The following is a 27,094-nucleotide window of genomic DNA, read 5'->3' as shown; positions in this document are numbered from 1 at the left end:
TGCTTTCACTGTTATGAATTTTTGCTTTATTCCCAGTCTGAATCTCTGTCTTCAATGTAGTTCAACCAGGGATGCTGGTCTGTAGAGGAGAAGGGGTGGGGGGTCCTCGGGCACCTGAACTACATATCCCATGAGGCACTGTGCCAGCTGAAGCAGACACAGATTAATGTTGAAATGACTCATTTTGTTTTGATTTTTCTCAACATAAAATAAAAAAATTGGCAAAATCTAAGTTTATCCATGGAAAATTTTTATTTTGTGGAAACTGCATTTCTACCAAAAATCATCTCTATTTGTTTCTTTCACTATTGGTAAACATTAACTTTTCATTGATGGCCGCTGTAGATGGACTGATGCAAAAAGTCATTACCTGTACACTGTCATGAGGACTTCCTGTTGTGTAAAGGCTACAGGTAGGCCTTGACACAAATAAAAACAGACATGGGTTGATCATGGCTTCTTCCCAAGGCTGTAATATTTAGCTTATTTGAAATCCCATCCTACCTCAAAATATGAGGATTGTATATGTGCTATTCGGCACAAACTGTGAAATCAATAGCAGTCTTAAATATTGGAGGGACATCATTGTAAAGTAGTTATTGATGTGTTAAAGTCATTTACACCTGACATAGAAGACAGATTGTGATGCCATTAATTTAACTGGTAGTGGGTATAGTAAAACAACCGCCATATAAACCAACAGTCCGCCAGCTGTAAAGTTTTTATGCATATCTTGTGCAGCTAGCTATACGGTATCTTGACAGCCCCAAATCACTTTTAATCTGTCAATTTCAAAGGTTGTCATCAGAAAGTTCAACTGAAGGAGAATGGCTGTTTGACTCATGTTAAATGTAAGATGATTACTGTGTGACACATTTACAAATTATCATGTTCTTTGAAAAATAAAGCTAAGCTGTTTAGCATGGTAATTGTGTAATTTGGAAGCAGGATGTGGTAAAATAGAAATATACAATAGTATAGTGAAAAACTTGTTTGCTAATGGATGGTATGCCTCAATTGCAATAAAAGCAAAGATGTTTTCCTCTGCAATAACTCTTCATACACATAAAATTACGTAAAGAAAGAAAACTATTAAAAGTGCTGAATGTTCATTTTGTTTCCTGTGATGTACAGTATGATTATCAAACTCTACAATGGATGGCACATTTCCAAAAGGACAGCTATGATTCCTCCAAACACAGGTATTCAAAACTGGTTTTAGTTCTGTTCAAGAACTCTCACATACAATATTACAGGCCATGCAGCATATAATCTTAGAAGAGGAGACTAAAAATCTCTGTTATAGTGGTTACAATTAAAAGCTTGCCAGTTTGCCTTACAGTAATTTATAGGGAATACTGCAAATACTGAGAGAGCTGTTTTTATTTTTTTAATGCAAAAGTGGCAAGTTTTTAATGGTTACCACTGGCCTAGTTCATGCCACTGCAAGATTGTCCCCAGTCAAGTATTTTCTAGTACTTTGTTCACTCTATATTCCAATGTCCCAGGTTTTTAAAAATCAAATAGACTCCTAGTTAAGGTTTTATGGACAAACAGGAGTTTAGTTTCTAATATTATCTGTCCTTTCTATTACTTACACTCCGTTGTGATTGTGATGTACTCAATCATGTGAGGTGTGGAACACTCTCAAATCCTCTGGCTGTCTATGGAAGAGGAGGTCCCGCTCAGACTTGCCAAGGATTGGTCCCTTTGTTATTTACAAAAAAAAATTACAAATCTGACTTGGGTCCTGAAAGCCCTACAGTTGTGGGGAAGGGAAGTTGAATCATGTTAACCATGTGGCAAAAATTGGTTCAATAAAAGTCTCAATGGCTCTGTGGTATTTTTTTTATTAATATAGCTAGGCACACATAACTACAATAAATAAAACCATAAGTAACACATACTAATACAATATGGTCATAATAGAAATAAGTAATGAATAATGAAGAGCTACATTGAAGTATGGTCATTAAAAGTGAAAGAACTCTAAATGCTGTCTGCAGTGAACTTCACAAAGTGCAACCCACCTCCTTAGGCAAATTTCCCTTTGACTTAAATGGAAGCTTTGCCTGAGTAAGGATTGGGGGATCAAATCTCTAGAGATTCTTGACGTTCATGAAGTAGTTGAAAGATATTTTACCTCTTTTCTAAATTATGAAGTTACACAAAATTACATGTACAATAAAGAAAGAGGTACAAAAACAGGATAATACAAAATACATCTGTGTATAGCCAAGAAGTGTGTCAGGCCTGCAGAGAAGACACCGCATTATTCAGTCTTGGTTTCTTATGCATGTAGAAAAGGTTCAAAGTTTTGCTCATTAGTAAGTTTCTGCTCAATGGCTTCTACTGCAGACCTTTCCTGGACAGCCACATGGACATTCGCTTACGAAGAGTTCTGTTTCCTGTGTGTGTGTGTGTGTGTGTGTGTGTGTGAGCATCAGTGTATGCCTTAAAAATATATCAATTACTATGTCAGTCACGTTGTTTTGTCACTTATGCTGCTCTTGCATCATCTTGAGAAGAATAATGTTGAGGAAGGTCAGTGGATCTCTATTATTTCCTGAGGCATAATTGTCCTGGGTTCTGCTGAGGTTGCATAGTGGCTTAGTAGATATAGTTAATGCAAGTGGTGGTTTTATTAATTCTCAGAGGAATTGTGCGACAGGAGTGATCCAGTCATGGACACACCTACATTCAACCATGCACAAGCTCCCGACCAACCAAGCATAGAAGAATGCTCCACACAGCTTTTTCTTCTTCTGTTTTATATTGTGCTATGATGTGTGGGCTGATGCTCTTCACTATGGCTCCCTGAACTTGTAACTTCAGCTGCTTGGAGGGTCACCTAGTGATCAACAGGAGGAAGAAGGTTGCTCTAGGCTCCAGCAGCTCTAGTCATCACTAGCCTGAAGGAGAAAAGGTCACTTGAGATCCAGCATTGGTCTAAGCCAGATGACCCTCCTCGCTGGCTCTCTCGGTCTTCTCTGTGGCAGCAGTAGTGGCTAGCTCAGGCTTCTGTGCTGGAATTCCTGTGACCTTCTTCCTCTAGCTGATGACAAAAGTGAGATCATATGGATCATGGGCCAACCCACACACATCATGAGGCACCCCATACAGCCAAAGAGTCCTACACATCCTTAGTATCAGTTCTTCAACTGCAGCTATTGCCTAACTCACAAATGTCTGGTGTGCCAATAACTTTCTAGGAAAGATAAGAGACTAGCTTAGTCTCCCCTCTATCTCTTACTCCTGTGAAGAAAGTAATATCCTTAGATGCGAGTGAACTCCTATAAGAGCTAATAAATGTACATAGAACATTATCTCAAGGAAGGTACTTCAAGGCACAATCTTCCTGTGAAGTATGCAAAGCTTTTTCTATTCAGTAGCTTTCTCATGTATTTTGCTAACTCCTACTCTTCTTATCCTGCAAGGCTCCTATTTTACACTGCTTTATCTTGTGCCCCTAAAGTACTCTGTAAGCATTCACTGTCCTTCAATTTACAAAATGTGTTTGTTGCTGACTGTAACCCATAGGTGCAGATATGACCAATTCTTTGTCAGCATTGCATGTGAACCTCATCATATTGGTTTATTGTTCACTGAGGCATTACATTAAGTGGGGAGACAAAGTCCTGCAATTGAGGAGCTAGAGACAGTTGTTAGCAAATTCTGTTAAGACCCTGCCTATAAAGAACAATGGCAATAAACTCTGACAAATTTACTTTTATTTTTTAATTATTGATTATCAAACCTGTGTGGCACAGATAGAAACTGTCTATTTCAAGTGCTTGATACTACTTCAAGTAGAGTATAATAATGAGGGATGGTATAAGTACTGCTAAGATTTTACAGACGGTGTAAGTCAGTTTACTAGTTCTCCAGTATGTCCTAATCTGGTGTAGTAAACACACAGCTGTTTCTCTTTTACATGCAAAAACTGTTTATCTTGGGGGTTGGGGGAGATGATGCTCTTTTGACATCTTCCTCCCTGCTTAGGACAAGCTTTGATTATTCAGCATTGGCTCATACTGTCTTTCTGTTAGAGAGGCTATACTAGCTTGTATGGTGTGTTTACATAGTACCAGATACAACAGTTGCTTGATATCTAGGTCTCACTTTGAAGTAAAGGCACAGAAATAAATACTTCAATTCTTACTGCTAATTTCTCCCTCCATTTACTTCTTCTGTCCCACTGCTTGGCAGCTGCAAACCTAGTTCTTACCTCTAGGCAAGTGGGCAAGGAAGCGTCTCTTTCCTGAACTAATGTCAATGTATCTCCTTGGATTAATTTGGCGAGTAAATGGTGCAGCCGATATGTTGTTTCCCCAGGAGACAGTCCTTCACATCAGCAACTTTGCGACTTGGGTGGTCTGGAACTTAGTCCTGAATTTAACCCCTTCATGGCGCTCACTGCCATGTAGCTGAACAGTCAATTTTGCTGCAGTTCCAGTACAGGATGGGCATGTAGTCATAATGGAACTCTGCAGAATAGAGCCTTTAAGTTAATATTTCCCATATCTCCCTGCAGTTAATATTTGCTAGTTAAACAATTGATTTTCAGAAAACATTTTTAGGCAAATATTAGGGTGACACTGAAGTAATTTACCCTAGACAATTTTTTTTAATTCTAGCAATTTCTACTCAACTATATATTGAAGTAATTAATCTATTCCTTTAAAAATCAGTAAAAAAAAAAAAGTAGCCTGTAGACTATAGAAGCTCTATCACAGTATTGTACTTAGGGCCCTATTTCTGTAAACCCATGTGCCTAAATTTAAATTGGGTTAGACTTCTAACATGCATACTCTTGTGCACATGTTTAACTGTTGCAGGCCTGGGGCCAAAATGGCACACCCTTCCAGTGGCACCAACAGTAGACAATATATCTTCTGAGAAGAGGAGAGGTTTGGTTTCCTGTCTCTGAAACTATTTTGAAAATGACCATGGGTGTTTGTGTATCACTGTTCTTTTTTAAAATGTATGTTTAGGCTTATAAAGAAGCAAAGGGAAAACAAATTGCTCAGTAGCCCATTTTAGTAAAGCACTTAAGTACATGACTAAACACATTGACTTTAATGCCCTAAATCCTGTGCTTAAAATTAAGCATATGCTGAAGTGCTTTGCTTTGAATCAAAGCCAAATTAATGCTCTCCTATTATGTGCTTCCTTAAAACACTCTTCAGGGTAGCCCAATGGAGTTCTGCATTTCAGTAAGAGCAGAATTTTACACTGTTTACAATTTATTCAGAACTCACAAGTAATTCCCAGTCCCATTTTATGTAGTCTGAAGAGTGAGGTATTTTATAGTGTAAGTCGCTAAATGATTTGTCACAATGGATTTGTTTTTGCTGTGTTTCTCTGAGGTTTTAAAACACACCTTTTGTTGTAATTGGAGAGCCTTCATTATATACAACTTTATCCTACCTTCAACAGTTGTTCGAGGTCTTATGCAGGCATGTGAAGATAGTTAACACCAATTGGCCTCCTAGGTAGGATCTCTGTAGTACTCTTGTTGGGTGTTATAACTTTAAGCTCTGCATGGGAATTGTGATGGTGTATATACACACACTGTATTCATTGCTTACACACTAGTTTAATGAACTTTGTACAAAATATGCTTGGTAAGGTATCATTAGAAAACTCATAATTTGCTGGCCAATATTGTCCTGATAAAATGTGTGGCAAAATTGTTAGTGAAGTTTCAAGATTTCCCTGTATGATGATAAGAGTGCATGTTCAAAACTCAGGTAGCAACAAACTGGTCAAACAGGCCTGTCTTGAACAATGTTTGCCTTAATTTGCATTTCAGCAGTAAACTGTCATCAATCAGGAAAGGAAAACCAAAGGTTACTCAAGCGGGTGAAAAAGAAACAGCAGGGAACATCCTTCTAAACAGATTTTTTTTGTCTCCTAGTTCCCAGCTGCACATGTTTTTCAACAGGGGCACTAAAACTATATATTTTTTTAAAAGGGATGTGGGACACACTCCAAGACACCCCCCCCTTTCTTTGTAGCCTCACATTTAAAGCTTTGTCTACACTACCACTTTTGTCAGGGGTGTGAAAAAAATACATAAGCTTCACTAGCAAAAACGCTGGTGTGAACAGCGCTATGTCGGCAGGAGATGCTCTCCTACCGATATAGCTAACTCTGCTCGTTGGGGGTGGTTTAATTATGCTGGCAGGAGAGTTCTCTCTTCTGCTGGCAAAGATGGCTACATGTAGTGTAGACAAAGCCTAAGGCAGGTCTTCACTACGGGGGGGGGTTCGATTTTAAGATACGCAAATTCAGCTATGCAAATAGCGTAGCTGAATTCGACGTATCGCAGCCGACTTACTCTGCTGTAGGGACGGCGGCAAAATCGACCTCTGCGGCTTCCCGTCGACGGCGCTTACTCCCACCTCCGCTGGTGGAGTAAGAGCGTCGATTCGGGGATCGATTGTCGCGTCCCGACGAGACGTGATAAATCGATCCCCGAGAGGTCGATTTCTACCTGCCGATTCAGGCGGATAGTGTAGACCTAGCCTTAGATAACAAAGGAAAACATCCATTGGACTTAGCGAGAGGCAGCCTGACCTGAAGAGTTTGGTCAGTAACCTTGCTGGAATTATGTGGTGAGAAATTTTTGCTTGAATCTAATCTATTTTAAATTAAGCACTAGTAAGCATATTATCTTTATTTTTCTTGTAATGATTTCTGACTTTTTATGCCTCATTACTTGTACTCAACTATCTCTTTGTAGTTAATAAACTTGTTTTATTGTTTTATTTAATCCAGTACGTTTAAATTGAAGTGTCTGAGTAATTCTATTTAAAATAATAAGCTGATATATTGTTCCCCTAAAGGTATAACAGACTTAAAATATTTGTATTGTCCAGGAGAGGGCTGGGCAATACAGGACATACATTTCTGGGGGGAAATCCAGGACTGGGCATGTGCTGGGGTCAACCTGTAATAAATGATGGCTCTTACTGGCCTTGGTTATAACTGGCAGGCTGAAGTTACCTAGAATCCTAGGGGGTGGCTTGCATGCTGGAAGACTATTTGGCCCTGGTGGGAGCTACATCAGCAAGGAACCAAAAATTGCAGGGTACATGACACAGCCCCACCACTGAATTGTAGCCTGGTATGTGACAGGAATTTAAGAAATTTGTTTTGCTATGAAATAAATGAAAATCATATATTTTTCAGATGGGATTTAATAGTTTCATGTTCTCTAGACTTCCTTCACTTCCATACAAGCTTTCTTCTGCAACAGTCTTTTTCCCACTGAGAGTCTGAACTGTTGTAGTTGGGTACTTGAACTTGAGGAATATCTTGCAAAATTATATTCGATAAACAAGTGGTTTCTTTAAATTGCAACATCTTTAATTTTGATGCAAACTCTTGCTTTTTTTAATAGAAAAACAGTTTTGCTTGTGAACATTAGGGAAGGGCCTTGATACTGGTGAAAATGAAAAATAAAACAATTACATTGTAAAGAAAATACATTTTAAAGAAAATTCAAAATTCTGGGATTTCCTCCCTCCCACCCCCCCACCCCCCCCCAAAAAACTCCCCCCACATCATTATCTTTAAGTAGCCCTTGCTGTGAAGGTTAATTGTCCCAATAGTAGGTTCCATGATCCTGCTATGCTACTGGCTAGACAACTGGATTCTTTGTTTCTAAAGGCATTCTATCAACCCATTATTTTAATTTTGTAATTTGCTGCATCGTATTTGTGAAACGTAGCACTTTTATTGGAATAGCCAACTGCAAAATCATAAGTTTGTTACTATAATGTTTTCAAATGACAAGGAATAGGAATTCAAAATAAAATGTATACATTTGCTAAAGTGTATGCTACATATAGAGATGAAGAACATCTTTAATATGCTAGCACTCTCCTGCTGAGTTTTTACCATCAGAACATGCCTATGCTAGGCCAAGTTTCATTTCCATTCAGTTTCAATTAAATGTCAGTAATGTAATTACACAGCACAGGAAGAATCTGATGTTGTGAATTTGATTTTTAATAAGATTACTAAAAACCATAATATGCTTCCATAACTTTTGAAATTATTGTTGCTCATCCATCTTGCTCTTCATCAGCAGAGGTGACATAACTCATTTACTGAGGTACTATGAAGTGTCATATAGGGCCAGATTCTGATACAGACTCTCTCTCTCTCTCTCTGAGTGATACCTTACTTTGCAAGCAGTACAGAGTAACTTACTACCCAACTTGAGTAAGGGCATCAGAATCTTTGGTGGTAACAACAGGGTGACTCTTGGAAACAATGATACTGAGAATGACATGATCCCTGATTTTGATGATTCTGAGTCAGTAGAAGTGTGAATGTTTTGACTGTTGAAGCTCCTTCTAAGCCAGCAAGAGCAATCTCTTTTTTTTTTTTCAGTTTGCAAAAACATCTAATCATTTTGTGGTTTCACCTTATATTTTTAGCTTTTTTTCCCACCACTAAAAGCTGCCTTTCCATCTGTCTGGTAGAAAAATTTCACCATTTCATTACTAAAACTGGCTTCATTTCACCTTGAATGTATTCATAGAAGTCTCATCACTTGAGGTATATAAAATTAGTTTGGATGAAGTGCTAAAAAAGTTAGGTTTTTTTTGTACATGAAATTTCAAAGTTCAAAATAGGAAATTACATACGGAGGTCAGTAGTTCATGTCCTATACCTGTATTACCTATTTTCCTTATCTGCCCCCCTCAAAAATGTAGAAAGCTTCTCAGGTGCACCCAAGGGTCAAGAAGCTGATTATAAAGGATGCAGAATAGAGGGGGAAAGAGTGACAGGCTTGGTCAGGGCAGAAAAGGTGCACATCACCTCCTTCTCTGATCCACAGGGAATCCACTTGAGTGGGAAACCTCCTGGTAGGCTCCATGGGCTTCTGTCCACATTGGAGACCTATCAGCACAGTCATGTTGTCAGGGAGATGGAGGTTCTCTATGGGGTCAAGAAGACAGCACAAAAGCACAGGGTCTCCATGCAGACACTGGGGAACTGCGTGTAAAGGGGGGGATGGGGTGGAGCTTTATTTGAAATATCTTGCTTCATTCACAGGGAAGAAGGGAAGAAAGCCACCTACTTGTCCCCACTCTTCTCCACAAAAAGCCTTTGGGGGAAACTTCACAACGTAGAGTTGCACCTTCTCCCACCTTGCCACCGCCACCACACACACAAACAGTCCCTCACACAGAGGGTTTTTCCATGGAGGTGTTTGCTTAGGCCTGCACACTTTATTTTAAATGGAAATATGTAGCACAAAGGTTGTCACTGCAGCTGCCTCGAATACAAGACCCTTGGGTCCACCCTGACATTAAAACTCTCTGCACGTTTCATGGTGGACTTTTGTGACTGACAGGTGGCAAGTTATGTGAATTATGGTCAGTGACATACAGTAAAATGTGCTATTCACTGGAGAGAGCACTGAGGCAGTAGAACTTCTACATTGGACCATTAAGATCCAAGCTGTTTATATAAAATAATTTAAAAAAATGAAGTAGGGGCTCTCCTTTGGTCTCCAAGGGAACAAAAAGTGACCGAGTCTAGCTGATGCTTAAAAAGTGACCGAGTCTAGCTGATGCTCAATCAATGAATTCCATCACTAAATTTCAAACCTTCTCATTTTTTAATATGCCTTTTTTTTTCATGCTTACTAAAGTAAGGTCAATCAAGTGCAAGCTTGGAATTGATTCCAATATTCAATTCTAAAAATACAATACTTAGTCCATTCTCCTCTTCCAATGATTCACCTGTTCTTTTTCAGCATGGTTACTGACTGCATATGAAAATGTTTGCTTCTATGTCATGGGGTAAAGTTAGGCAGTATTTGCAGTGGCTTCTGTATTGATATATATGACAGCTTAGTCTTAAAGGGATTTTCCTTCTGGAATAATCAGAAAGGGGCAATTATTCTCTGGAGTAAATATCTGTCTAAATCTCCACCAATCCAGAGCTTGAACCTGTCAGATATTTCTGAATCTTCATATCTTGCTATGTATTCTTTCAATCCAGACTATGAGGGACAATTCCACTTCCACAGTTTTGGAGGGCCCCTGCAGGATTATTGTGATTCTGTTGTGCAAGGAGGGCTGGACAAAGAAGTACCATGCAGTATATATGTGCATTCCTCCTGTTAGCACCCTATATGGCAGTATGCATGAGGTGGGAGGAGAGCGACGAATAAGAGGGCTGAAGAGGAAGGTGGGCATAATCAGGGAATGCACCCCTAGTCTTAGTAAAGACCGTAAAGGTTGAATTGTCATAGGCTCTGTTCTGATCCACAGAGCTGGTTCTTCCAGGTCAGGATTGAAGGACACTAGTGAGATGAATGAATTTGCCGTATAAACTCTGCTACGTACATTCATTGGCTAAATAAAGGCCAATCTCTCTGGCTGTTGGTGTGTCATCTTTCCCCAGCACAAGATCCACAAACTTTTTGTAAAGGAAAAAATGGGTATTTTTCATCCTAGTAGTAGTAATGCAGAAAGTCTTAACATTCTACTGCTAAAAAACATTGCTTCTGGAATGAGTTAATTTAATTATCTCATAAATTCCTAGATTCCCAGGCCAGAAGGAGACTATTGTGATCATCTAGTCTGACTTCCTATATAATACATGTTCAATAACAGGTGTTCTATTTTGTGTATAGAAGTCCTGTAAGACAAATGGATTCATTTTTATTTGTCTTTTTCCTGTTCTGACAGTTTTATTGACGTACACAGTAGCATTGTACAGCACATCTGTCTGTACAAAGCACTACTTTCAATGCTCTCCTCTGAGATGCAGTATCTACACAGCAGTATGTTAATAGTAATGAAATACAATCCTTAAATGATTTTCAGGCCAATAAAGTTAAAAAAGAAAAGCAATGGCAGAGCATTTGTATTGATGTTTTACTTACATTAATTAATCTTTAAGTACATGGTGGATTTATGCTTGTCATTTCATATACTAATCCTACTTCAAAAAGTAACAAAAAATTTAAATCACTAATACTTAATTACTTATATTGAGTGTCAACATATGATTGGAAATCTTTAATAGTTTACCAAGAATCTGAAATCACTTTCGAAATGACAGCGTCTCCAAGACGCATCTGGCAGAAGATGTGGCACATAAAGAAGGGATAGTTTTAGATTTTCTTCAGTGTGCAGTCCTTTGTCACCTGGAGGTGCCCAGCTGATGTCACCTTCAGCATTACACACATGCTCAAGAATGTCCATTTCTCCAAAGGGGAACCATCAGGACCCTGTACCACTTTGGACCATGGGAATAGTGTAAGGGGATACACTAAACATACTTAGTGAGATCATGACTGTCTGGTTGTGGGGTGGCTTTTCACTGTCTGCTTTATTGTCAATTACTCCAGGAAGAAATTTTAAAGAGAAAATGCAGCTCAAGGTTAAGTTTTCAGAGAACAGTTTCCAAGTCCAGAAAGGAGGGTTCCTCAAGCCAAACAGAAAGGGAGGGGGAATCCCTTCTTACTCGCATGAGAGTAACAGGGATTAGTATCTCCCACCACCTCCACTGAATGGAATCGGAGACTCCCTACAGTGACTAGGTGTGGGAGAGCCTTGCCTTTCTATTGAAGAAGATGTTTTGTTAAAACAGACCCATCCCTCCTTAGCTTTGTTTTGTATCCTCCACAATGGAGTGACACACAGGCTAAATCCAGCATAGAGCTATGTGAACTTTCTGAAGCTGCAGAGATGACACTATATACAGAGCAAGTAGGAGATGTCCTCACTTTGAGAAGCTTTTCATACCTCTGTTGTGGACTGACTTTTTTTGTTTTGTTTTGGTGTGAGGTGGCAGAGGCAGAAGAGTATAGTAGCTGATATCTCTCCCTTGGCTAGGGCAGCCTATTCTGCAGCTTTGAGATGGAATATGGTCTTTCTAAGCTGGTGTGCCATAGGTAACTGTTCATAGATTTTACTCTGGATGGGAGCCCATTGTGGATTTGTTTAAACACACTTCCTATCCATACAGTGATCTATGTGTTCTGACAGTGGGTTAGGATGCATTTGAAGCACAGTTAGGGATGCTAAAGAGTGTGTAGAGAAGACATACAGCAGCCAAAATCCCCAGGAGAAACATCTCCTGGAAGCTTCCAGACAGCATGGTGCAACAGCTCCACCTCCCATGAAGAGTCTGACTTACTCCTCACCCCAGAATCTGGCCAGCTCCACAGGCTGGTGTGTTTGGGGAGTAGGGTAGAACCCATGGCTTGCTCTATCTCTGCTCCCTTTAAGTCACCTAGCATCTGTAAGGGCCATAGGTGGGAGCAGGGATTATTCTCACCATTGGAATTTGGTCTAGCCCCTGAATATGGGGGGAAGGAAGAAGCTCCATGCATCCTTTTTCACTACCCACAAAAGGCAGGTCACAGTCTAGCAGCACATAACTGTGTAACTCTTATTGATATAGTAGGGATATTATTCTCTCTATATTCTTTGTTTGTAAAGACTCTAACATATACACCTCTACCCCAATATAACACTGTCCTTGGGAGCCAAAATATCTTACCACGTTATAGGTGAAACCGCGTTATATCGAACTTGCTTTGATCCACCAGAGTGCGCAGCCCCACCCCCCGGAGCGCTGTTTTACTGCGTTATATCTGAATTTGTGTTATATCGGGTCCCGTTATATTGGGGCAGAGGTGTATTCGATTTTGGGGAAGAGGGTTAAAGAAATAATGGAAAAAAAACATTTTTACATTTCCTAATACCAAAGGGAAATAGAAATATTGTCAATAGGAGGGTGGGCTCTTTAGAATGCATGAACCAAAGGTAGTGATATGGAGACACTAGTGCAGCCTCCAAGTGTGCATGTCACATGACTCATAAATACATATTTTAATACAGCAATATATATCTGCCTGATGTATAATTACCCTGTATGTCTGATCCATTGTTTTGAGTGGGTACAAGGGTAAAATGTGTACTTTTCCATTCCATAATGCTTTCTGATAGGATAAGAGTGTTTAATGAATAATTGTGAAAGAAGCCCACACAGACTCTGGCAGGGATGAGGTTAAACCCCCTTCCTAGCACCCAGCTGCCCTTGCACTCTAATGAGATGATCAGTTGGAAGAGCTTCACTGACCTTCAGGAAACTAAGTTTCCAGGGTGCCTGTTCTGCATGGAAAGGCTTCACAGGAGAGGGAGCTGAAGTGTAAGGAGAACAGTGCTGGAAGTGTTCGTTTGTTCTGTTGGGATACCATGCAAAAGAGTTGATCCAAAGTGATACAGGGTGGTAGCTGACATGCAGATACCGCCCCTCCCTTAGGAGCTCTTTCTTTGTGACTGTCTGTTCCCAATTCTCTCCAGTGCAGGGCTGCTCTGTTCTCCCTCAGCTTTGGCAGAGCCAAGTAGCTGCAGCCCACAAATAGCCATTTTGCAAGTGGCCTGCTGCTTCTCCCTCTCTTCCAGCTATAGACTTGTTGTAAAAGCCTTTCTCTATTTATTTAGGTTTATGGTTGAGGGAAGCTTTAAGTTTCCTTAAAGGAAAGACATTTTTCCTCTGCTTTTTTATGTAAAATAATCTCGATATATAAGATAGTTATTCAAAGCAGGGTGCTTAAGGTAGGGTTCTAAAATCCTTATTTAGGGGCCTACCCAAGTGGGCTGCTTTTAAAAAGTGCCGAGCATCTAGCAGCTCCCATTGAATCATATCACTTTTGACAATAAGGCTATTTAGGATTTGGAGCCTAATTCCGGGAACCCAGTATTCAGACTCCAGCCATGGTGTGCGGAATTCCATCTCTAATCTATCATTTCTCTAAATAGCTTGTAAATTCTGTTTTTTTTAACTGTGACAGGAGGAAAAGGGGTATTTGACAGCTGGATTGGCTGAAGCATTTGAGAATCCCATACACTTTAAAATATCAGATGTGAAATCAGTAGTTAAATAATGTTCGTCTCTTTGTGCAAGTACTCTGCTGGTTCTCTTTTCTGTACTTTATGACCCAGTTTGGCAAGTTAAAATTCTGATTTGGGGCAGAATTCATGAATAATAAAATAGTACAGTTAGACATGTAGAAAGACAGAGGGCTTAGCCTCAGATAGATATAGTATCTGCATTAAAACTCATGTGCTTTAGTATAAACTTGGATCACTCCTTTGACTTTGCTTGTGTAAGTGCAGAATTTGGTGCATAGTATTTTTTCAGTTCTCAATATTATATGAAATTCAGGCAAAGTTGTGTGCACAATTGTAGTGTGAAATAGGTTGTTTTAATTCAAAAGCTAGCATAAGTTTCAGGAAATCGAATATGGGAATGAAGCTCTCCTCTCTTATTCATCACAAAAGGATCTGTGTATGGATATTATCAGGGATTTGCTCAAGGTTTACACTCAAACAGATTACACTATTCTGTTTTAAAGAATGAAATGGTGCTCAGCTGGGGCAGTCTATGCAGTCTACACATGTAACAGATGCAGCAATGACTTCAAAGATGCTATTACAAGCACCTGTGGAGATATTTAAGGAGCCAGATGCTGCAGTTACATGTCTTCCACACACACAATGTGCTCTGTGATCATCTTCCAAAGGGGAAGAGGGGTGGTTCAATATGGTGAAATAAACAGCACAGCCATCTAATCCATTTGTGTGTATATTGTGTTTTGGGTGTTTATATAGCACGCACACGCATCATGCACAATATATGTGTCCCCATATATACATTCATACACAATTGTTAGATTATAAAACAGCTGCACATTTTATAAGAAATTGGGGAATATATTAGTTTAAAAAGACATTAACATTTTAAAAAAAATCTCTAGACAATGTTTTATTTGAGTAATTGTAGTTTATTGCTCTTATGTAAGTAGTTAATGTCAGTATATACTGTATATTTTAGGAAAAAAATAAACTTGTTCATATTGTCTCATGGCAAATGGAACCTGCAATATACTGCATGGCTTCACTTTGGAATTATGCTTTGAGGAACCCAGGGGGAGGATCAAATACCCCAGCCTGCCCCAGCTGGCTTGGTGAGGAAGGCTGGAGGATTCTTTTCCCTTACCAGTGATTAATACACCAATCATTTGGTTAATCCTTTAAAACTCCACGCATATACATTAGCTGTCAGGGAAAGATGATCTTAGTCCATGACATCAGGCAAAGATTTTCCTATCCTAATAGCAGTAGATAAGGTCATAAGGAGCCACTGTGATTATCTAGTCTGACTTCCTGAAAACTCTCACCTTCCCTGAATTTTTTTCAAAGTAGCAGCCGTGTTAGTCTGTATTCCCTGAATTGATTCCTGTTTGTACTAGACAATATCTTTCAGAAAAACATCCAAGCTTGATTTTAAAATTGCCAGTTATGGAGACTCCATCACAAACCTTGGTAAACTGTTTCAATGGTTAATTACCCTACGACTAAACATTTGCATCTTATTTTGAGTCTGAATATATCTAGGTTCTACTTCCAACTATTGCATCTTGTTATGCATCTGTCCGATTGATTTGAAGAGCCCTCTATCATCAAATTTCTGTTCCCCATGTAAGTACTTGTAGACTTTGATCAAGTTATCCCTTAACCTTCTCTTTGTTAAAATAAATAGATTAAGATCCTTGAATCTATCACTATAAGGCATGTTTTCCAGTCCTTTAATCAGTCTTATGGCTTTTTTCCCTGAACTCTCTGATTTTTCAACATCCATCTTGAATTATGGACACCAAAACTATACACAGTACTCTGGTAGTGGTCACACTAGTGCCAAATACAGAAGTAATGTTACCTCTCCACTCCTACTCAATATTCCCCTGTTTATACATCTAAGGATAGCATTAACCCTTTTGGCCACAATGTCACACTGGGACCTCATGTACGCATGATTGTCCATTATGACCCCCAAATCTTATTCAGACTCACTGTTTCCCAGAACAGAGTCCTTCATCCTGTAAGTATGGCCTGCATTTTTTTGTTCTTAGAGATATGATTTTATACATAGCCACACTGAGAGACACATTGTTTGCTTGTGTCCAGCTTATCAGGTGATCCAGATCACGCTATAATTGGTCTATCCTCATTATTTACTACTCCTGAGTCTTTGTGCCATCTGTAAATTTTATCAGTAATGATTGTTTTCTTTTAGGTCATTGGTAAAAATGTTAAATAGCAGAGGACCAAGAACTGTCTAAGTCCATTAGAGAAACACCCGCTCGGTGATGATTCCCCATTTATATTTACATTTTGACAGTTGGACAGTTTATAATCCATTTATTATGTCCCATGTGTACTTTGACTTAGGCTGTAGTGTAGATATAACCTAAGAACTTCTCCCGCCGACCTGGCTACCGCCGTTCGCAGAGTTGGTTTTATTATGCCGACGGGAGAGCTCTCACCTGTCTGCATAGGGCGTCTTCACCTGATGTGCTGCATTGGTGCTGCTGCAGCACTGTACGTGCAGACATGCCCTAAGTTTTATGGCATCATAATTTGGGTAAACTAATGGGTTTGCCTGGTGAGGACAGGTTTCTGCTTTGCTTTTTGACCTGCTCTGATCTGCAGCTGGTGGTCATATGGGCTTGGGAAAGAATTTTACAGATTGGCTCCATGAGTGGAATTTACATTTCCAAAAATATCCTGTAGATTTTCCAGTTTTTACCTTGGGGTTGTTGATTTTAGAGCCGCCTTCATAGATACTCACTTGTTGGAACAATATTGGGAAGGATCAGTCATCTGCAGTAACTGTGCATGTAGGGGCTGTGGTTGCAAATCTGAGTGCAGTGCTGAGAGGGAGTGGGTCCAAAAGATGCATTGAGTAGTTGGATGAAAGAAGAATTTAATAAACAAGCAAATATGATAGCCCCCTTCTTGTGTGTTCAGATCTTTGCTTGAGGAAAGGGCTGATTTCAGAGCCAAATACCAATTGAGAGGTGCCTCTGCGTACCTATTTCTAGGGCCTCTTATGGACACTGTTTAAAGAGAGTGAGTATGTTGGCCTAGTTCTATTGCTGGGTAAGCTGTGTAGAGATGTTTAGTCTGAATAGTTCAGTAATAATATGGCAGTTCCTTAAATCCTAATCATTATGAGCCTTTATTCATTGACCTCTTCATGGCAACACCAAAGTTTGGGTTATAAGGTGGCTACTATGAACTGTTTAGTGTCAACTCATCTCATCGGTTTACTTTCCACTATTTCTCTCACAAGAGTTGCGATCACAATACGGGTAATGGGTTGAGTTGTTCTGTAGTAATATATGAGATATGTGATTGGAACCTGTATTGAGCATTCCTAGCTTAACCCAAACTTTGTTAAAAGTTTCAACCTGTTCCTATATTTTGTTGACTATATATTTGCTTATCTCCTTTTTTTCTTTGTATTAGTGGATCAGATGATCTAAAAGCACGAGAAGCCATTATTGGTTTCTGCCTAAAATATTATTCATAATATGGTGGGAATGGAACACTACCAAATGAATGAACGCTGTATGAGACTTTAAATGTTGGGGTCACATCAGGAAAAGTATCAAGAAAACTGCAACATGCACTTAATAGCTCTTTTGAAAGCTAGCTATCTCTTACTGCATTCAATGAAGTGTTTTGGGAAAACTTAAATCTGTCATTAAACATTAGAAGAGAATTTGTGTAATAGAAAATTGTGTACATATTGTCAAACTTTTCATTTTAAATTACATGCACTGGGAATATATAAAATCCTTTCTTACAAATCTAGAGAGAATGTGTGTATTTTATTAATTCTTAAATTCAAATTTGTGGCATATTTAAAAAAATAAACCCTTTCACATAATTATCTACATGAAAGGAAATGGTTATAAGTGGAAAATAAATAGCAAAGGATATTTTTCTTTCTAATGTAAACATCTGGCAGTAATCCTTGCTTACACAATTAATGGGCATTTAATTGGCAATGATCAGTTTATTGCAGCAATATGAAGTGAATGTTTCCCCAGGAACAAACAGCTGTTGCAAGAATTTCACAGCGATTTAGCAAACACCAGGTGATAGCTGTACCAGAATGAAGTGTTCTGTCTCCAAGCAAGTACAGTGGTAGCAAATTATTAAAAAAAAAAAAAAAAAAAAAGTATAAAAATAGCACTGCTGCATTTACCTGATTCTCACAGGCTTTGGAATTTTTTTAAAATTAACCTTAATTAAATAACTTTATAAATATCCACTTGAATGCCCAACTAACTACAATGAGAGTTTTGGGTCTACAAAAATGCAGGATAGGAACTAAATGATCGTTATGCTTAAATATTAAAAAAAAAATGTTTTTCTTGTATTAGAAGTAGAGGTCCTAATCCTACGCTTGTGAGTCGTTCCTTTGAACTCAGTGGGGTGGGACTACTCTCATGTATTCATCTAGTTAAGTGATTTTAAAAGCAGGCCATAGCCTGCTTCTTAAAAGCTTTTGCTACTTTGTTCATGTTTAATATTTTTATGCTCTTATATTTCATGCAATATCATTATTTTAACTTTCTTGATTTTTAAAAAAAGATATTGGAATCATTCAGTAATTACTGACCATCATATTTTTACTTAATAGATTTTTATCCCATTGTCTAAAATTAAATGCATCACTTTTTAATCTGTGTTGCTTGCAAGCTGCTTTTCCATTAAGGCTTAAATAAAAAGTTTTTCATTTTTCATTATGCACTCTTATTACTAATTTAATAAAATGATAATAGCTATGCTAACTTTCTGCTTTTGGCATAGATTAAATTACACATTTTAAAAGTAGCACAGTGGCAGGCACTCTGATTTCCTAAAGCTTGGTTTCATTAGTGAGGAAATTTTACTTCAGCAAAATGCTTTTATTTACTACACTGTTTAGTATTAGCCTATTCTAGAGTCCACAAACAATGCACCAAAATGAGCAAAGCATCAAGAGCCAGTTTATAGAATAATGATTTTATTTTTTCATGTATGCATTCCACAATAATTCATCTCCATGACAAAAGCAGACAATCAATCATCTTCTATTGTGCTTTTCTCCAATAAAATTACCATTCTTGATGTAACAAAAGGAAGCTGCCTAAGTAGAGGAACATTCTTACATGTTTGAATCAATAAATTGACCATGCTTCAAAAAAACAACAACCCCGCCTTTAAATCATGAATATGACAATGCAGTTTTTAGATTAATTGATCCATATTAATATTAGATTACAACAGAGCACCATCTTTTTCTTTATTCCTCCAGAAAACAACTAAAACCTATGCATGTTAAATGAATATTGTATTCTATTCCAATGACCAATTTGTATCTTGTAATATTGTCTTGTCAATAATTTACAGTCACCATGAAGAGTATATATTAAGTGATTTATAAAATACTAAATTGCTGGAGATTCTTCATATGTATTTTAAATCACATAAATCAGCTACGGACCACATTCTGTATTATTTGTGCACTTCAAAGCTCCTCTTGATGTTATTCAGAGTTTTGAGTACATCAGCCATGCAGGATTGGGGCCAACACATATTATATTAAAAAGAATTACAGATGGAGTCCAGCCACAATATTCAGACAGCAGGCTAATAGTAGTATATTAACATTCTTTCAGAATCCTATTGAAGGGACCAATTAAGCAAATTATAAACTCTCTTATTTTAAAAGCACTAACATTTTATGGCTTAGTACAAGGATGTTAAGTATACAGTATTTAGTACAGTAAGTAATAATCTACCAAACCAGTTTAACTTGGTGCTGTACATCTTGCAAATTCCTTTATCTTGAGGGAAAGTTTTTGTTTGTTTTGTTTTGTTTGTCAATAGGACTACACTGTGATGTTATAAAATAAAAGATGTGGTGGACACTTGTGATGGAAAAAGAAATGTTTTAGAGTCTAAAAGCTAGCCTTGGTGACAATACAAATATAACCTGGATGTGAGATTCATTTTTTTATGGTGCAGCCATAAAAACAAAAACATCTTTCTGGATCTGAATTTCACACTATGAAATTACAATAAAACACTTAGATTAAAATGTGAAAAGTTTATATATAACACAGCAGAGTAACAGGATTAAGTTAAACTAATAATACTGTATGTCATTAGCTAGCACAAAATTCAGATGACTTTAGAACCCCTGAAGACTTCTTTAATTGTATTTTCTTTTTTCTGAATTAATGAGGCCAGGCCATAACATGTTTCAAGAAAATGAAGTCTTTTGTTACAGAAATGCAAATACAGTGGCATGGCATCTAAGATACTAGGCAATATAGATGGCTGTGAGAATATTTTTATCACATTATAAATGGACATCACAATAATTCAGGAACCCATTATCTAATTAAATTTTCTGAATATTTTGTTTCTGTTAAACACCTCATAAGCTTTAATTGTTTGTGAGGATACAGTACCTAACCTGGTTCATAATCCATAATGACAGAATACAATAATTCTGCATTTAGCAAAGCAAAAAGTAAAAGCAGTTTTTTTTTTTAAAGGGTAGAACTATATTTGTTAGTTTCACAGACATTAGTGTACATATGGTGGGCACATTGCAACAATATTAGAGTAAGAAATATATGTGAACTATTAGCTAGAAGTTCATGGTAACAGATATACACCTTAGTTGTCATTTGTACTAGAAACTGTAATTTGTATTATGCAAATAGTACAAGAGTTGCTTATGCTTTCAAGGATTTGTTCCTCGTGGATTTGGAACCTGCAGCCTTTACCCAGGTGAACAGCTCCACTTAAATCAAAGGGACTGTCCACCTACACATACAGTTAACTTCCTTCTTAACTTGATCATGCAAATTAGCTTCTAGGCTTCTTGTTCAATAACATTTGCCAGGGACACACACTAATAAAAATGCCCAGATAACAAAAGACATGAAATTATATTAATAGTGAATACAAGAATTGAGGAATTAGGAATGTCTAATATTATTTGCTGTACCCTAGTTAACAGTGAAGATAATGTTGTGTAGGTATGTGTTGCTTACAGATGAAATTATGTAACCAGCTAGTGAGAGATGTATGCTGCTGCATCATATTCAAAGATGTTTTTTCATGGATGTGAAATATAACTTTTAAAAAATTATATAGAATTTTGACCAGTAGAAATAAGAGAATAAGAAATTGATATGAGAATAAATCAGTCAACTTTATAAGGGCTGACTGAGTTTTTTCTCTATATATCTGATGTCCTAATACTCATTCATTCCACTCTCCACCATTCAACTATTGTTACACATCTTGAAATAAAAAAAAGCCGCTCCCACTGAGAACAATGAACTTGTTTGAAAATCTCACCACTTATTTAGAAGCCTAAACTGGAGCTTCTGGGTTCTAGACTCTCTCTCTCTCTCTCTCTCTCTCAAAATCTGTCTCTTTAAAGTATAAACAGATTTTGCTAAATATCAGGTATGATTTCTCCACACCCATTCAACCTGTCAGGCTTAATAAAGAGAATCCCTCTTTATTCCGCACGAACCTTCCCTAATGCACACCTCTCTTGAAAGTATGTAAGACAGGACTTGCCACATACCCTGAAGATTGGACTTGGCCTCTGTTGGACTGAGACAGGAAACAAATTTAGAAGTCAAAGGTGGGTGGGAAATGGTTTTCCCATCCTGCAAAAATTTTCAAGATTTCATTTTTTCCAAAACAGAAATCTTCTGATAGTTTTCATGAAAAAGCAGAGAGAACCCACCTCAGAATAGCCAATCCCCTCACCGGGATGTGAGAGAACCAGATTCAAGTCCTAGCTCTGCCTGATTTGGCGTAAAGAGCAGAACCCAAGTCTCCCACATCCCAGCTAAGAGGCCTACCCACCAGGTTATTGGCTATTCTGTTTCTCTGTCCGATTTTTTTTTTTTTTTTTTAACCAGAAATTCCATCCTAGACCTGAGAAGCCTTCCCTGTGAAAGTTGAGTCAAACTCAATACTTTCCTGCAAAAAGTTTCACATTTGATTAAAATACTCTTCAGAAAACTCTTAAGCATCTCTTCAAAGGCCCAGCGCTGAAAACCACCCTGTCACTTATCTCCTCCTAGCTAATCCAGAGGACAGCTAGCCCAAGCACTTCAACTGTCTCCTCTGCCATTGTACCACATGAGTGGAGAGGAAGTCCCACGGGTAGCCAGATTCAAACAATTTAGGGTTTTATGAATTACACCCAACATCTTGAATTGTACTTAAAAATGCATTTGAAACTACTGCGGCTCACGCAGCAACAGATGTAATATGCTTCATGTGGAAGCCACACTTATCAAGAAGGCTACCACTTTTTTAGCTATATGAAGTCTCAGTTGCTGTGTTTAGAGTGTATTACAATAATTCAAAAAGAGCTGGCTAATAATAATATACATTACATCTGACTGGCACGGCCTAATCAAGCAGAATGAAAAATGTGCTCTTGGTCACAGCTGCTATTTGGGCATCAAGATGCAGTAGAGGGAATTTGACAAGACTCGCAGGTTGGAAATCTGTGTCACTGCTGGTGGGCAAATCCTCTGAACAAGATTTCTTTTCCCAGCTTACCCAGCATTCAGTCTTGTCCTTATGTGGAGCTGTCCTTAAGCTGAGTTGTCTTTCATTCTGCTGCTTATGTTGCAGGCCACCAGCACTATAGTGACCCGTGAGGACAAAGGCAGAAAAGGATGTTTAGGGACTATTGTAATGCAAAGAAGAATACTTGAGTATCCGGTCAGGCCATTGCACAATAGTCCATCATCTGAACAATATTTTTCCCGTGTCAACTAAAACCAAAAAAATTTCATTAGCCTCTAACAATGGGACAGGCGTATCGTAAACTCATATGGTCATTCCATGACAAGGGTATAAACTCCAAACTCCAGTTCCAATCCATGAGCAAGATGCAGAGTGTAGCCAGCTGTGTGTGTGTAGTCAGAATACACTGTGAACAGTATCCATGGCAACCAGAAAATCGAATTAACTCTGAAGAATTCCTAACCACCTGCTTGCTCACCTTTAAGATGCCTCCTGCTATTCCCCGATCCTAATCTCTGTCCTATATTAAGGCTCATTGTCCCTTATTCTTCCATGACCCCACCTTTTTTTCTTAATTATATGCAAGCTCACTCATCTCTACTTCTAATTCAGAATAACTATAAAAATGAAGCAATCTCTTCCACATACACATAGTGGAGCTGAATTGCATCACTGTAACCCCAGAATAACTCAGTGGAGCTTCCAGGGCAAAACCTAAATGAGAAGAGAATCAAGGTATAAAATACAACTTAAAGTGATTCTTTTGTAATAGCATATTTCTAATACAGGAAACAATATCTTGCTTTTATTCTAAGCTATTTTCTGGATAGGGAGCAGATAATGTAGCATCCATTATAATCAAAATCCCATTTGCAAAATCAATAGCCATGACAACAAATCAATAACTATGAGAGAATATGAGGGCCATAGTTACAGTAGGTAAAGTGAGAGTAGTTTAAATAATTAAGTGTTTCCCTGTTTATATATTGGCATATTTAAACTATGTAATAGAAAGACATTTTATTAATACATCCAGCTCATTTATTGATATTAAGACAATTAATTTAGTTGATTAAGAAAAACTCTTTGTAGCATGGAATATATCAATTGATTAACTTCAGCAAGGAGTCAGGTGTCCTTGACCTGAGTTTACAGTATACTGCTGGTGAACTGAGCTTGGGTATGTTAAGGGTATGTCGAATAATTTTCTCCTAAAGTACATATTGATTCTAGTACTTCCCAGGACACTTGCTAGCTCTGCCACTTCCTGGGAAGCCCTGTATAATGCTAGTCTGGATCAGTTTTAAGTCATAATGAGGGCAGCAATATATGGGATACCGGGAGGAAGCATGAGCAGGAGAGTGCAAGAGGGGAGGACTCCTGTCTCAGACTGAGAAAGTGGGGTAATCAGCGAGTTATCTTAAGTGCCTATACACAAATGCAAGAAGCCTGGGAAACAAGCAGGGAGAACTGGAAGTTCTGGCACAGTCAAAGAACTATGATGTGATTGGAATAACAGAGACTTGGTGGGATAACTCACATGATTGGTGTACTGTCATGGATGGATATAAACTGTTCAGGAAGGACAGGCAGGGCAGAAAAGGTGGGGTAATTGCATTGTATATAAGAGAGGAGTATGACTGCTCAATGCTCCACTATGAAACTGCAGAAAAACCAGAGAGTCTCTGGATTAAGTTTAGAAGTGTGAGCAACAAGGGTGATGTCGTGGTGGGAGTCTGCTATAGACCACCAGACCAGGGGGATGAGGTGGATGAGGCTTTCTTCTGGCAACAATCAGAAGTTACTAGATTGCAGGCCCTGATTTTTACTAGATTGCAGGCCCTGGTTCTCATGGGAGACTTTAATCACCCTGATATCTGCTGGGAAAGCAATACAGCAGTGCACAGACAATCCAGGAAGTTTTTGGAAAGTGTAGGGGACAATTTCCTGGTTCAGGTGCTGGAAGAAACAACTAGGGGCAGAGCTCTTCTTGACCTGCTGCTCACAAACCGGGAAGAATTAGTAGGGGAAGCAAAAGTGGATGGGAACCTGGGAGGCAGTGGTCATGAGATGGTCGAGTTCAGGATCCTGACACAAGGAAGAAAGGAGAGCAGCAGAATACGGACCTGGACTTCAGAAAAGCAGACTTTGACTCCCTCAGGGAACTGATGGGCAGGATCCCCTGGGAGAATAACATGAGGGGGAAAGGAGTCTAGGAAAGCTGGCTGTATTTTAAAGAATCCTTATTAAGGTTGCAGGAAAAAAACATCCTGATGTGTAGAAAGAATAGTAAATATGGTAGGCGACCAGCTTGGCTTAACAGTGAAATCCTTGCTGATCTTAAACGCAAAAAAGAAGCTTAAAAGAAGTGGAAGATTGGACAAATGACCAGGGAGGAGTATAAAAATATTGCTCAGGCATGCAGGAGTGAAATCAGGAAGGCCAAATCACACTTGGAATTGCAGTTAGCAAGAGATGTTAAGAGTAACAAGAAGGGTTTCTTCAGGTATGTTAGCAACAAGAAGAAAGTCAAGGAAAGTGTGGGCCCCTTACTGAATGAGGGAGGCAACCTAGTGACAGAGGATGTGGAAAAAGCTAATGTACTCAATGCTTTTTTTGCCTCTGTCTTCACAAACAAGATCAGCTCCCAGACTGCTGCACTGGGCAGCACAGTATGGGGAGGAGGTGACCAGCCCCCAGTGGAGAAAGAAGTGGTTCAGGACTATTTAGAAAAACTGGACGAGCACAAGTCCATGTGGCCGGATGCACTGCATCCGAGGGTGTAAAGGAGTTGGTGGATGTGATTGCAGAGCCATTGGCCATTATCTCTGAAAACTCATGGTGATTGGGAGAGGTCCCAGATGCCTGGAAAAAGGCTAATGTAGTGCCCATCTCTAAAAATGGGAAGAAGGAGGATCCAGGGAACTACAGGCCAATCACCCTCACCTCAGTCCCTGGAAAAATCATGGAGCAGGTCCTCAAAGAATCAATTCTGAAGCACTTAGAAGAGAGGAAAGTGATCAGGAACAGTCAGCATGGATTCACCAAGGGCAAGTCATGCTTGACTAACCTAATTACCTTCTATGAGGAGATAACTGGGTCTGTGGATGAGGGGAAAGCAGTGGATGTGTTATTCCTTGACTTTAGCAAAGCTTTTGATACAGTCTCCCACAGTATTCTTGCCAGCAAGTTAAAGAAGTATGGTCTGGATGAATGGACTATAAGGTGGATAGAATGCTGGCTAGATCATCGGGCTCAATGGGTAGTGATCAATGGCTCCATGTCTAGTTGGCAGCTGGTTTGAAGCGGAGTGCCCTAAGGGTCAGTCCTGGGGACAATTTTGTTCAATATCTTCATTAATGATCTGGAGGATGGCGTGGACTCAGCAAGTTTGCAGCTGACACTAAACTGGGAGGAGTGGTAGATACGCTGGAGGGTAGGGATAGGATACAGAGGGACCTAGACAAATTAGAGGATTGGGCCAAAAGAAACCTGATGAGGTTCAACAAGGACAAGTGCAGAGTCCTGCACTTAGGACGGAAGAATACCTTTCACTGTTACAGACTAGGGACCGAATGGCTAGGCATTCTGTTCTGCAGAAAAGGACCTAGGGGTTACAGTGGATGAGAAGCTGGATATGAGTCAACAGTGTGCCCTTGTTGCAAGAAGGCTAACAGCATTTTGGGCTGTATACGTAGGGGCATTGCCAGCAGATCAAGGGACATGATCATTCCTGTCTATTCGACATTGGTGAGGCCTCATCTGGAGTTCTGTGTCCAGTTTTGGGCCCCACACTACAAGAAGGATGTGGAAAAATTGGAAAGAGTCCAGTGGAGGGCAACAAAAATGATTAGGGGGCTGGAGCACATGACTTATGAGGAGAGGCTGAGGGAACTGGGATTGTTTAGTCTGCAGAAGAGAAGAATGAGGGGGGATTTGATAGCTGCTTTCAACTACCTGAAAGGGGGTTCCAAAGAGGATGGATCTAGACTGTTCTCAGTGGTACCAGATGAAAGAACAAGGACTAATGGTCTCAAGTTGCTGTGGTGGAGGTTTAGGTTGGATATTAGGAGAAACTTTTTCACTAGGAGGGTGGTGAAGCACTGGAATGGGTTACCTAGGGAGGTGGTGGTTTCAGAGTAGCAGCCATGTTAGTCTGTATCCGCAAAAAGAACAGGAGTACTTGTGGCACCTTAGAGACTAACAAATTTATTAGAGCATAAGCTTTTGTGGGCTACAGCCCACTTCTTTGGATGCATATAGAATGGAACATATATTGAGGATATATATATATATATATATATATATATATATATATATATATATATATATATATATATACACACACATACAGACAGAGCCAGATGAGTACTCAGAAGTCACCTCCTATAAGACAGGCCCAACAAAGAAAATAACAGAACACCACTAGCTGTCACCTTCAGCCCCCAACTAAAACCTCTCCAGCGCATCATCAGAGATCTACAACCTATCCTGAAAGATGATCCCTCACTCTCTCCGATCTTGGGAGACAGACCTGTCCTTGCTTACAGACAACCCCCCAACCTGAAGCAAATACTCACCAGCAACCACACATCACTGAACAAAAACACTGACCCAAGAACCTATCCTTG

The sequence above is a fragment of the Malaclemys terrapin genome, chromosome 6 (assembly GCF_027887155.1).
Source record: "Malaclemys terrapin pileata isolate rMalTer1 chromosome 6, rMalTer1.hap1, whole genome shotgun sequence".
In the NCBI taxonomy this organism is placed as follows: domain Eukaryota; kingdom Metazoa; phylum Chordata; order Testudines; family Emydidae; genus Malaclemys; species Malaclemys terrapin.
Note: the sequence above shows the minus strand (reverse complement) of the source record.